This window comes from Photinus pyralis, unplaced genomic scaffold, assembly GCF_008802855.1.
Source record: "Photinus pyralis isolate 1611_PpyrPB1 unplaced genomic scaffold, Ppyr1.3 Ppyr1.4_LG5, whole genome shotgun sequence".
In the NCBI taxonomy this organism is placed as follows: domain Eukaryota; kingdom Metazoa; phylum Arthropoda; class Insecta; order Coleoptera; family Lampyridae; genus Photinus; species Photinus pyralis.
Window position 1 is genome coordinate 20,661,850 of NW_022170596.1, and position 12,109 is coordinate 20,673,958.

At 38.9% G+C, this 12,109-nt stretch overlaps 1 long non-coding RNA gene across 1 annotated transcript; it reads right to left on the reverse strand.

The window, feature by feature from the left end:
• Positions 1–7,416: 7,416 nt before the first annotated feature.
• On the reverse strand, positions 7,417–7,665 carry LOC116171684. The gene is made up of 3 exons (XR_004145488.1): positions 7,626–7,665; positions 7,507–7,578; positions 7,417–7,449 (listed from the first exon to the last, which is right to left on the reverse strand). It is a non-coding gene; the product is annotated as an uncharacterized LOC116171684 (long non-coding RNA).
• Positions 7,666–12,109: the final 4,444 nt, after the last annotated feature.

Below are 12,109 nucleotides of genomic sequence, written 5' to 3' on the forward strand. Positions count from 1 at the left end.
TACGTCACTTTTTCAAAGCTCTCAACTTTTAAACTTTTAAATATCCGTAACTCCATTTTTTCAAATGGCACCCCCCATTTTGTTCTTCACCCTTGTTTTCCTTTTTCCCAGACCTTTAATTTGATGCAAAATGTCAAAAGCTGCTTCAAACGGTTTCCGAGATATTCCATGTTTTAGTTACTTCTTGTGGAAAGTTGATAAAAAAATTAAATCGCTTGATGTTATTCTTTTGTTTTTATTATGATAATGTTTAAACGTCAAATTTTTGCTGGTTGAACTTATACTTCTCGTCAATAATGGCTCGTTTGGGTTACACTAATGAAGATTTTTTGAATTTAATATTAATACACGGGGAATGTAATCGAATAGCTGCCAGGAAAAAGCAGCGAAAATTTGACGTTTAAACATTATCATAATAAAAACAAAAGAATAACATCAAGCGATTTAATTTTTTTATCAACTTTCCACAAGAAGTAACTAAAACATGGAATATCTCGGAAACCGTTTGAAGCAGCTTTTGAAATTTTGCATCAAATTAAAGGTCTGGGAAAAAGGAAAACAAGGGTGAAGAACAAAATGGGGGGTGCCATTTGAAAAAATGGAGTTACGGATATTTAAAAGTTTAAAAGTTGAGAGCTTTGAAAAAGTGACGTAGTCTCACTTTTTTAGACGGTTACGCATACCATAAGAAAATTCGATCTTTCCTTAATAAAGCATTTAAAATCGTTTTGCAATATCTCTCACCGTTTTCGAATAATAAATTTTTAAAGTTACCCCTGCAAATTCAATTTTTCACACAAAAACTTGAATATCGGCGAAGCCCTTGGAGCAAAGAGTCAACTATGGGGTATCGTTGTACTCCAAATTCGACGTAGAATCCGAAAACGTAGAAAAAATAGGGGGCCCCTATTTAAAATAACAAAGTTGATGGCTACTTCCGGTATTTCCGGAAGTGGCGCCATTTTGAAAATATTTTAGTTCAATTAATCATGTGCCAAAACCCTTAAAGAACTTATCAGTTTATCTTCATTTTCAAAGGTTTTCCATATCTTTCTAACTGACGCTCGTCAAGAATGACCCTGTATAGGATTTCATCAGGAAGATAGAAACACATCTGCAGGGGGGTATAAAAAATCTTCGTCAATACGGAACTGAACGGGTTGCGGCATAATTCTTTCTACCATCTCTTTACCTGTTCTCTACCTGCTCTCTGTCCGCTCTCTACCTGTTCTCTAACTTTTCTTTACTTACTTTACCTGATCATAGGTACCAATGACCCTCTGGGTAGGCTAACGGCTAACAAGGCGGATATGGTACAAAATAGCCTGGTCAAGGTTCTTGACCCGCATCTGTGCGCCCTAAAGGTCGCCACACTAGTATCCACGTTCGGGGGTTGAAGGTGCTCGGGCGAGTTCCTAAGAATGTTGAACGAGGACAACCATTCCTATGGGCTATTAAAGGGCACCTAAAGATAATACAGTGCAGGGTCCCCGGGGGAACCTGACGACCTGGCGGAGGTCAAACGGCTCTTGGAGGTGCAGAATTCCTGGGCAAAGGTAGGCTGCTGCTGGTGTCTCTTCCACACAGCAGGGAGTCGATTTTTGACCGTACGTTTCCTTAAAACGTATACGTATTCGTAAAGAAACGTATATTTGCAATTTTTGGCCATACGTTTATATTGCGTATACGTTCAATTGTGTTCGTTTTTCTGCGAGCGGGTAAGTGGCGTTCGCAAACGCTCCCAACTGACGTTTGTGGTTAGTGTTGAAGTTTTGACTCTTGAGACTTGAGAGGTATCTACTTACAACAATGGATGAAGCTGTGAATGTGTTTGTAATAGGCAATTTAGAGAATGCCGAGCGCAATTATCGCCCAAATAGGAACCGTAATCCTTGCAACCCCATAGAAGTCTTAAATGAAACACAATTTATCATTATTTATTTATTTATTTATGTTCCCCTTTGGTAATTTCGTTGTTTGGCAACTTTATTCTTAGTGCGTGCCCGTAAATCATGCCACGTCTATAAAATGTACAAATGCATCTAAAATTTAGGTAAATATTTGTTTACCTTGCGCTATTGCTTCCTGTTTTTTGAAGAAACTGGCATGCTATTAAGGGTATCAGCTACTTCTTTCCATTAGTCTTGCATTTTCTTGCACGTCAAAGTCGCAGTTTGTTTCCCTGCTATTATATCGGAGTGTTTTTTAGCAAACTCCACATACCACCTTTTTTGGTTTTGCGTGGTATTGCACCCTCGCTTTGGCGTGTCCATCGTGTTTTGAGTATTCATGCTAATCAGTGCCTAAAATATTATTATTCTTTAATTTGAAATGACTGAGCAATATCTTCACCTCACCACCTACATAAGCTCAAACCACGATACACTTACAACGGTATGCTCTTGCGCATCTAGCGTCGAACAGTAGTCAAAAATTGCATTTGGAAAACGTATACGTTTTTAAGTCTTCGCATCTAAGCGTATACGAATAGATGCGACTGGTTTCAAAAATCGACCCCCAGTGAATGATCAATATCAAGGGGGGGGGGGCTGAGTTTTCGTCATTGAGGAAAAGGACCAACCAGGCTAACATAATCGCCAGGGGTGAAAGATTCGGTTATGGGTTTTCCTCTCTAAAGGTGAAGGTTAGTAACCCTATCGAACCTGATGTGGGGGTACGTCAGTACAACCACCACAGCAACACCAGAAGTTCTGCATCCGGCCTAAATAAAAGTCTAGCAAATGGTTCATATTAATAAGTACACCAAAGTACATTGCCCAATCAGTTTGATGTCTTTTCTTGTATCGTATCATATCGTATGGGTGGCACTCCTTAGGTACAGGTACAGACGATTTCAGGTCAACAGCCGTCTGTATAACTTAACAACGGTCGTGGTATGACCGCCAGGACAGCCAGCTTTACATGCCCTCCGATGCATGGTAGTCAGGAGATGGTCTGTACGTACCACTAAAAACTGGCAAGTTGTGAGATTCAAACCCACAACCTGTGAGGTTAGAGTCCGAGTCTTAAAACGCTACGCCAAACTCAAAAGACTGTGCGATAGATATCTAAGGGAAACGGCACTTAACACGGTTTCCGCTGTGCACTAACTAATACGCATACTCTCCAAAAAGTTGTACAGAGTCAGCCCTGCTGGATCGTAGCGCTGATTGAGAGATCGCTGGACTATAAAGAGTTCACATTGGAAGTATTTAGATACAGAAAGGGCATTCCACAAAACAACCATCAAAACAATAGAAATGGTTTTACGCCACCACGGCATAACGAAAGTTGTACGAGGCGAGATTGTGCAGCTGCTGAATCTCAGAGCAGGGCACATGAGCGCTGCCAAAGAAACACTAGGGTGCATAGTAGCAAGAGGATGCCTCCTGGGTGGGGTGCTAATTCAGAGCTGGGTACTGCTCGCGAGCGTTCCGCTCGAAAAAGCGCTTCAAACGGAAAAAGCGCTTGCGAGCAACCTGCTCGCGAGCACTTTTCGGAGCGACCGCTTAGTGCTCGATACTCGAGCGTGCACTTAAAGTGCCCGGCGCTCGAGCGCTTTTTTCTGCCGGCGAGCGGTTTTTCCGCTCATGAGCGTTTTTTTCCGCTCAAAATGAACGGCGTTTGAAAAGTTTCGAATGACCGCCACGTTGCTGTGACGTCACTACGCACGTTGGCGCTCAGCCGTAGCATTGCTTACAATCGATTCAGAGAAAGAAAACGTCGTTTTGATGGAAAAAAGCGTCGAATAATTATTGCATTTGTGCCTGGGTGTGATAGCAGAAGTCATCGCGAACCTAATAAATTGTATATAAACGTCCCAACAGGAAATATACGAAAATAGTTCAACGTGATACCGCGAGTTTGACATCCCATTTGTATTGTGAAGACGATTCTAATTAATTAAAGTACATAATGTCGATTTACTTTCAGTCAGTTATCGACGAAAATCCATCGATATGTAATATTGTAATTGCAATTCAGAATATGATTTACTTCGAACTCTGTTCTGGGCATATCATATCAGTGCACACATTTTTCTCTATTTTCACTTCCACATATCCAACACCCTAATTTTCTCGTTGAAATCCGTAAGGTGCATACTTTATTAGGTACCTACACTATACCTTGCACTATACACACAAAACTTGATATTATACTTCCTATGAACCATAACAGATTTGCTTCTGGACTTTGACTCCACTCAAACGACTGGCATGGAAAAACTCACTTTTCGAGAAAAGGCGGCGACCATTAACACTTCAACCTTTGGCAGACTATCTAACTGCCCCTTTACGAACCACTCAGAACTCAGTTTATGGCAGATTGCCATAATAAGTCGAATCGAACTCCTATCAGTGTCATGCACTAATATAACTCCCGATCGGCAACTTGCATAGTGACGTAAGCGACGCTCGGTCAATATCGGCATGTCGTCGGTTGCATGACAAAATTTAAAAGTTTTACGGTATTATATGTTGTTTCCTGACATGTTGCAATTAGAAAAAAAAGTTTTGTATATGAGATGTTTAATTACAGGTTATAAACTTTACAGTAAGACACAAAAAAGTTACAATATTTTTTTTCAGGAAGACCCTAATAAGGTGTACCATCCCTGGAGGTATTCTGGATGTAGACTAGAGATGTTACGGAGGTTCGATTCCGATTCCGCAAGTTCGGAACTTCCGATTCACTTTGCACTTTCGATTCCGATTTCGTTTCCGACAAATTTTTTTCGAAAGTTACATCGGAGGTTGGTGCACACCAGCGGCGTTGTTTTTGTCGCGCGGGGTACCTCCCGCTCGCCGTATAATTATGTACATTTCTCTTTCACATGTTGTTTTGTTCATTAAATTTTATTTGCTTCTTTTGGAGTCACTTCATTTGATTTTATCATTACTACAACTCTCTTTTGACTCCAATTCGGGTTCCGACTTCCGTTCCGACTCCGATTTCGGTTCCGATAAACCAAATTAAAAAACTCCGCTTCCGAATTCAGTATTTCGAATATAACCACTTCCGTAACATCCCTATTGTAGACTCCCGTGATAAAACATATATGCTCTGCTATGGATCAATTGTCCGGTGGTCTAGAACCAGACCCACCCCAACCGTAGCACTCCTTAATCATGTGCCACCAGCCGAAAACTTCCAAGTCGTCAATGCAATCGTAGCAGGTTTACGGACATCAGCTTGATTATAAAGGAAAAAGCCGAGCTTAAGCAGCAACTTATCATTCAGACGCAGCCTCTCAACAGCCAAGCCATCTAGCTTGAGCAGCAAGGAAGATGATTGATGAGGTCATAAAACAGATTCCCTAGTGCACACATTCCACACCCTTCCTCAGCTGGTGAAACTCCTTCCCAACCTATCAAGGCAAATCAAAAGGAATCGAAACGGAAGATGAAACCTCGGAACCGCCCAAACAGATGGAGTCTAAAGGAAAAGTACCTCCCATGACTCTCCACAATCAGTTGCACTAGCAACACGCCCTATCGGCACTGGCTACAGTAGGTGTGGATCCCCGATCCGCGAAAACCTTGCGTTCGGGACTATCCCTACGGTTACCAACTGGTATCGAGTTCAATACGTGCATCAGGGCTCTCAGCTTTGAACCCTTGAAGATTATACGCATGCCCTCCGGGAAAGAAAAAAGGAACACGTCAATGTTTATAGTCCAAATGAAAAAGACTTATCGTGCCAAGGAACTTTTTGACTTAAAATATCTGGGTTACCTGCGAGTAAATGTCGAATCTCCACATAGAAAGTCAGGAAATGACCAATGCCACATATGCCAACGGATCGGAAATGCTGTCAGGGGATGTTCCTCGCCAACCACGCTGCGTTAAATGCGCTGCCCCCAATGCACCTGCCAGAAGAGAAAAAAGGAAGGAGTTCCAGCACCTCTTAACCATGTGCACAGACTTGCATGCCTCGCTTGCAGGGGCGTGATGCGAACAACTCCCACAGCCTTCATGGAGGTTCGTCTGGGTCTGTCTCCGCTAGATCTCCATGTGAGAGAGCAGGCCACTCTGACATCCTTTCGTCTAAAGAATAAGGAGCTGTTGAATAGCAGAGGTTTTGAAGTGGGCCACTTTCGAGTAGCGAGGCTATTAAGAGATTACCTGATCTAGAAGTTCGATCGGACTCAGTCTCCCCTCAATTTTATTCCTATTAGGGAAAAACTATCACATCTTTCTTGATGAGGATGTAGCATCCTAACCAAACATATTCATCTTCACGTATGGGTCTAAAACAAAGGAAGAAACACGCACTGGTACTTACCCCAAAGAACTGAACATCCATATCACCAAACCACTAAGCAAACTGTATTCCAATTAGAGTTGGTAACGCTTCGTGTAAAAAAAAGGTCTTACGCATAACATAAAGATCAAAAGTATGTTGTTTTATGATCTAGAGCCCTTAATGACATCCAAACTCAGCACAGGGCTAGGTTGAATATCATTAAACTTACAAAAAATAACAACTTTAGAATAAAAAAAAATGAAATCATCGAAGGTTTTATCACATTTTAAAAATACCAACAAACAATTAACTGAACAATGCCATTAGACTACTTCCATAAAAAGAAAGAGGCAATGTGAAGCAAGCAACTGTATTAACACCAATGAATAACTAACCAAACTATCGAAAATGCATTGACGTAACTGATGCAATTTTCAGAACCAACTTCTCTTTGAAATACCGCTGAAAACCGACCCCATAAATTTCCACTCTAATTTATGAGCACTGATGGAGTTCTACATTAAAGTTCGCCCTTATTGAAGGTGACAAACAAGACGGGTACTAAATAAATAACAGACCAAAAAGGACTACGAATTTACAAAGCTGTGATAGCTCCGAGAACTTGCCCATCGCTCGCTCGCTGAACGCTCCAAGCTATTTTTTATTCATTATTGCTGTACTAGGCGGCAAATGCTCAACACATTTGGAATTAAAACGGGACCATATCAAGGGAAATGAATCTGGAAAGAGCAAAAAATTTAATTTCTTGTCGAGAAAACTTTCGTTTCCCTCATTTCCTTAAAAGCTCTCACTTAGTTATTCCGCCAGAGACCGAAAATACGTAGCCGAAAGACCTAATTATTTAAATTGGAAGTAATCGATATGGGATACCTCGCGTAATTTAATCGGAAATATTATTTCGGTACGTAAGTTTCGAATATCAGAATATACTGCCGTGTGCGAACTACGATTATTAGTAGTGGTAGGTAATTAGAGTAATTGGTAATTAATTCTGATCAATTTTCTAAAACACTCACGGGCTCTGGCAATTTTTCACGCATCAGTCAAGGTAGGTGATTAAAAAGTGGAAATTATAAAAGCACTAAACCTTCCCCATACTTCATTTAATTGTTTCAGATGTTAAATTCAGACATTATGTGACAGCACAGCGACTATAGTTTCGACCCTGAGGTCATTATCAAGCTGAAAATTTATATAATTTATATAATTTGAAACAATGACTAACCTTAAGTGACCTACCTTCAGTTTGAAGGAACATATAAAAGTAGTTGAAAATTACATATTAATTGGTAACATTTGGTTGATAATATGCTGTAAAACATGTGTTAAAAGCGAGTCTAGAAAATAGTTCTACTTACGGGAAAAATTACTTATTCGAACATGGAAACAATTACAATTACAATATTAACAAATTTAGGGCTTTTTTGCCCTCACATATTATAAACAATTGTTAAATTAAAAATGAACGAGATGGACGCAGCCATCTTGACAAGCAAAGTGAAATGTGCTGACTAAATACGGCAGGTTAAGTAACTAAAGGGAAGGGGCAAAAGCGGTAGGTGATTAAAAACCGTTTCTAGGTTAAAGTTTTATTTATTCAAATAAACAGAGGGTAACGGTAAAAATGCCTGGGTTAATTTAAACGACTACCAGAGGTCAGCAGTAAAAGGCCAAGAGTTTTAGGGGAGATAGTTGTCTACTTAAAGATGATTATCATTAATTAATTCCATAAATGCCGATAGACATTGAGGCGCAATAAAAGATTAGTCATCGTCGATAAAGAACGAAGGCGGATGTGAGACAATTTTTCCGGGAAACTTGACTTGTTTGTTCGAGAACATTCTAGAATACTCGGAAGCGTTCGGAAGCACTCGAGAACGCTCAAGTTTACTATATAAGCAAATCGAATTGCGTTTCAGGGCAGTTCCAATTTCAAAATCGAAATAATAAATTGTTCGCCTTGTTATAAATTGTGTATATGTAAGTGATAAATAATATTTTAACTGTTATAAATCAGTTAATTTCAAGGCTACTAATTTATGGTGTTCTCTGACATTTTTTAGGTATTCTTTAATACTTGCGAGTTTTTTGATACTACAAAAGAATCCAAACGGTTGAACGAACATCAAAGCACGACTAGGTTCCAAATTCGCTTGGAATTAGTTTTACCTCATAACTAAGTATATCAATATAGGGTAAGTAGGTATGTAATAAATTACATTATATACACGAGCTGAATATATTTAATTTGATTTTCTTTTAGGCGATAGATTTCGGATATAAAGTAAATCCATCTTCGGGTCGTTATTAGACTATGTAGGCTTTAGCGTCATTGAATAAAATATATTAAATCCAAATCAGTTAAACAGAAACAGGTCTGTTAATTAAATCCACACCTGTTCCATAGAAACAGCTCTGTTCAGTAGAAATAGGTCTCTTTCAAACAACCGAATCGAATGACCTTGGACTTAGCGCATGTACAGATCTCAGGGTCAAAGTGATCCTGGATCAGTGTGACTATACTACTGAGGGTGATTTTATACGATGCAGGAAAAGGTAGTTGGACGATACGGGATAAAAGGGATAAACTGATGAAAGCGGTATGAAATGAATAACAGGAAAGGTGATGAACGGTTTTAAGTTTTCAGGTTTTGAACAGCAGTCTAGAAAGCAGATTCTCAGGTCAACAAGTGACCGGAATGTGTGCTGTGAAGCAGAGCGATCATCATTTTCTACAAAAATGACTACTGATAAGAAGGGGAAGTGTAAATGTTGTTACGCACAATGCTTTGATATTGTTAGATAGTGACATCTAGCGATTGCTAATGTAGTTAATTTTAAGGCAACTCTATAAATAAAATACCGTCCACATTGTAACTTTACACACTACTAAAACTTCTCAGTACTTCGCACTTTCAGAACGACTAGGTTTCATTGTAGTCAGGGTTAGTATCCGGAGGGGCGACCGTAACGCTTATTTGCGGTTGGTCATCTTCATCGTCGTTGTCTTTGACTCCGTTTTCTTACAATTAGTGTACTTGCACCGTTTTGTTACAATACAGAGGTTGGAAATCCTTGGTCGTGCTAAAATTGACCTACGATATTAATTATTTTTTTTCCAACAGATGACCGACGGCTAGCTCAAGAAGCAAAGGCCTTATGGATATTGACCCGTTCTTTTAATCCTGAAAATCAAAACTTGAGAATCCTCTTTAATCTGAATTGACTGCAGCAAATAAATACAAATTTAAATTTTTGAGCATATCTAGTATATAATTGACGAAAATAAAAAAATAGATCCAGCTCCACTTTCTCTTACGTCTTCCTTATTTAAGTTTTTTACGTTTACAACTAGTAGGTACTAAAAACGTAAACCCTATACCGTGGCCACGTTTCTTTTCTAGCTTAATTTGTCTTTTGAAGCTTCCGCTTCCGAATTGGGAGTTTCTTAATTGACTGAACTTTCATTATAAATTTCTAATTTATTTTCCGAAAAAGTCCGCTCGTACTTTAAGAATTTTTTTTTAGTTCTACGTAATAATTCGAACGTACCCTTGTTTTACGAAGACAGTTTATGATATTGAGTTTTTACGATAATCCCTTCTGAATGAGTACCCAGAACATCCGGTTAATTCACATGCCCACAAAACTTCTGTGTTCGCGATATTACTAGCTGCTCTAAATATTCTTTTCGTAATATTTATTCCGTGACCGAAAATGATCTTCCGCACACGTTATCACTAAAGCGGTTTTCCTCGTAGATGTATTTTACAATGCGTCACCTAATAGGTTTTAATTTAATCCGCGACGCTTCTGTACTGATAATTTTCGCGTTTTTTTAATAGGATTATTTCCAGTCCTTCTATTTTTGGATTGATGGACGGTTTGGCGCTAATCTTATTTTATGGATTCTTTTAATTAATAATTTTTAATAGTTTTAATAATTTTACCGTTTTTTTTTTAATTTCTTTCACAGACCTGCGTAGCTCAGAAGAGCTTACGTTAGAAGCTCTAACTTTGGCTACAAGGGTCCTGGGTTCGAATCCCAGGTAAGGCATGGCTGTTTGTGATTGTATAGTGGGTTGAGTGGGAAGAGTAGCAAATTGGTAACACTCCGCCCACTATAAAATAAAGGCAATAAAATAAAAAATAAAATTAAAAAAAAAATTAAATTCAATTATTTCCATCCCTTCTATTTTTGGATTTACGGACGGTTTGGCGCTAATCTTAATTTATGGTTTCTTTTACTTAAACTCTGACAAGACTATTCCCGCTCTAAAATTCCCCTAGACGCTTTTCTGTCCTTTTTTTTTAATTTTCTACACGCTTACAAAATAAATCTCGTAGGCTAAAGGGGGAATTTTAATTCGTTATCCAATAGACTTCGTTCCCTTAACCAATCATTAATAAAGATCATCGCCAGATTTCAAAATTGGTGAGTTCGCGTTTCTCAGCCCTGGACTCAAAATTCCAGACCATTAATTTGCGGCTAACCACACCCTAAAACTCACAACTATCAAAATCTCATAATTCCCCTCATGAACATTGCGACAATCGTCTGGCGTCATCCATTCCTTTAGGTCAAGCATGTCTTGAAGGAACAGTCAGGCACTTCTCGCATGACAAAGAACCCGCTCAATGGAAGAATGGGAGCACCTTGCTGATTATCTAGGCAAATCCTCCTGGGACGAATCCCACGGTACCGAATTTTCCAGAGCGAATATTTCGAGGACAAATCTTCCGGTGGCGAATATACCTACGGAAGAGTTTTCTTAGAGGTGAATATTCCGTGGCAACTTTTCTGGAACTCAAAGATGTTTGTGAACGAATATTTTTTTAAACTTCTTATACAGTCCTCACAACACAAATGTATGCCATTCACACTATTGTTCAAATTGAACACCTTCATGACGAGCATGTAGTTTTTCGTGACACTTACGCCCTAAGTACAACTAGTCTCGATTTGTGGATTTATCGGTTAATGGGATTTTGGGTAAGATTGATTTTTAAATTAACAACTGTGGAATAACGCTCCGATGAGTATTCGAAATCTTCGCGGTGAAAATAAATGAGGAGGAAATAAATTATCGGTTGACGCAACAAAGAAGGTATAACGGTAAGAATCAATAATTAAGCTCTTGTTTCCAAGCGGTTGCTAACGCATAAAGAACTTTTAGTATTCCCTCCAACTCTTAATTTTTCAGTGTCCGCAGTAAAATTTCTAAAGAAATGATTCATTTAGGTTCGAAATGAGCGCGATACCACCGAAATAATTACGCGAGATGATCTAAATTACGCTCATACATTTTTAATTTTCTTTCTTTTCTTAATCAGAACTTTGAAAGAAGTGCGCCTCGGAGGAGATTAGATCATAATCATATTTTACATTAGTCAAGCTTTTCGAGGCGGAGAAATTCTAGAAGCCGCGGATAATAAATGGAGAGTAGTTAGAAGACTGGGCACAATTTATACCCTTGCATTCCTTAAGGTTACCATTGTCAGATATATACGGGATTGCTAGAATTTTCGCTAATCTTCTTTAAGGGTTTATTGCGGTAACGTATTTCATGCAATTTCGGATACATTATAGAAACATCAATCAAACGATTTACACAAAATTATCTTCGATAAATTCCCCCTTTTGTGAAAACACGCCTTGACGCTACCCATTCAAGTTATACGTGATAGAGCCTTCACTATGAGTAGTTTTCTGAAAGGAACATAATTTCCTGAAATATGTGTCTGCACGGAAAAAGCGTAAATTTATTACTTCATACTACCACCAGTAAATGAGGCGAAACCCTTTGCATACAAAGTACCAGAAATAACCCAAATTTCCTCA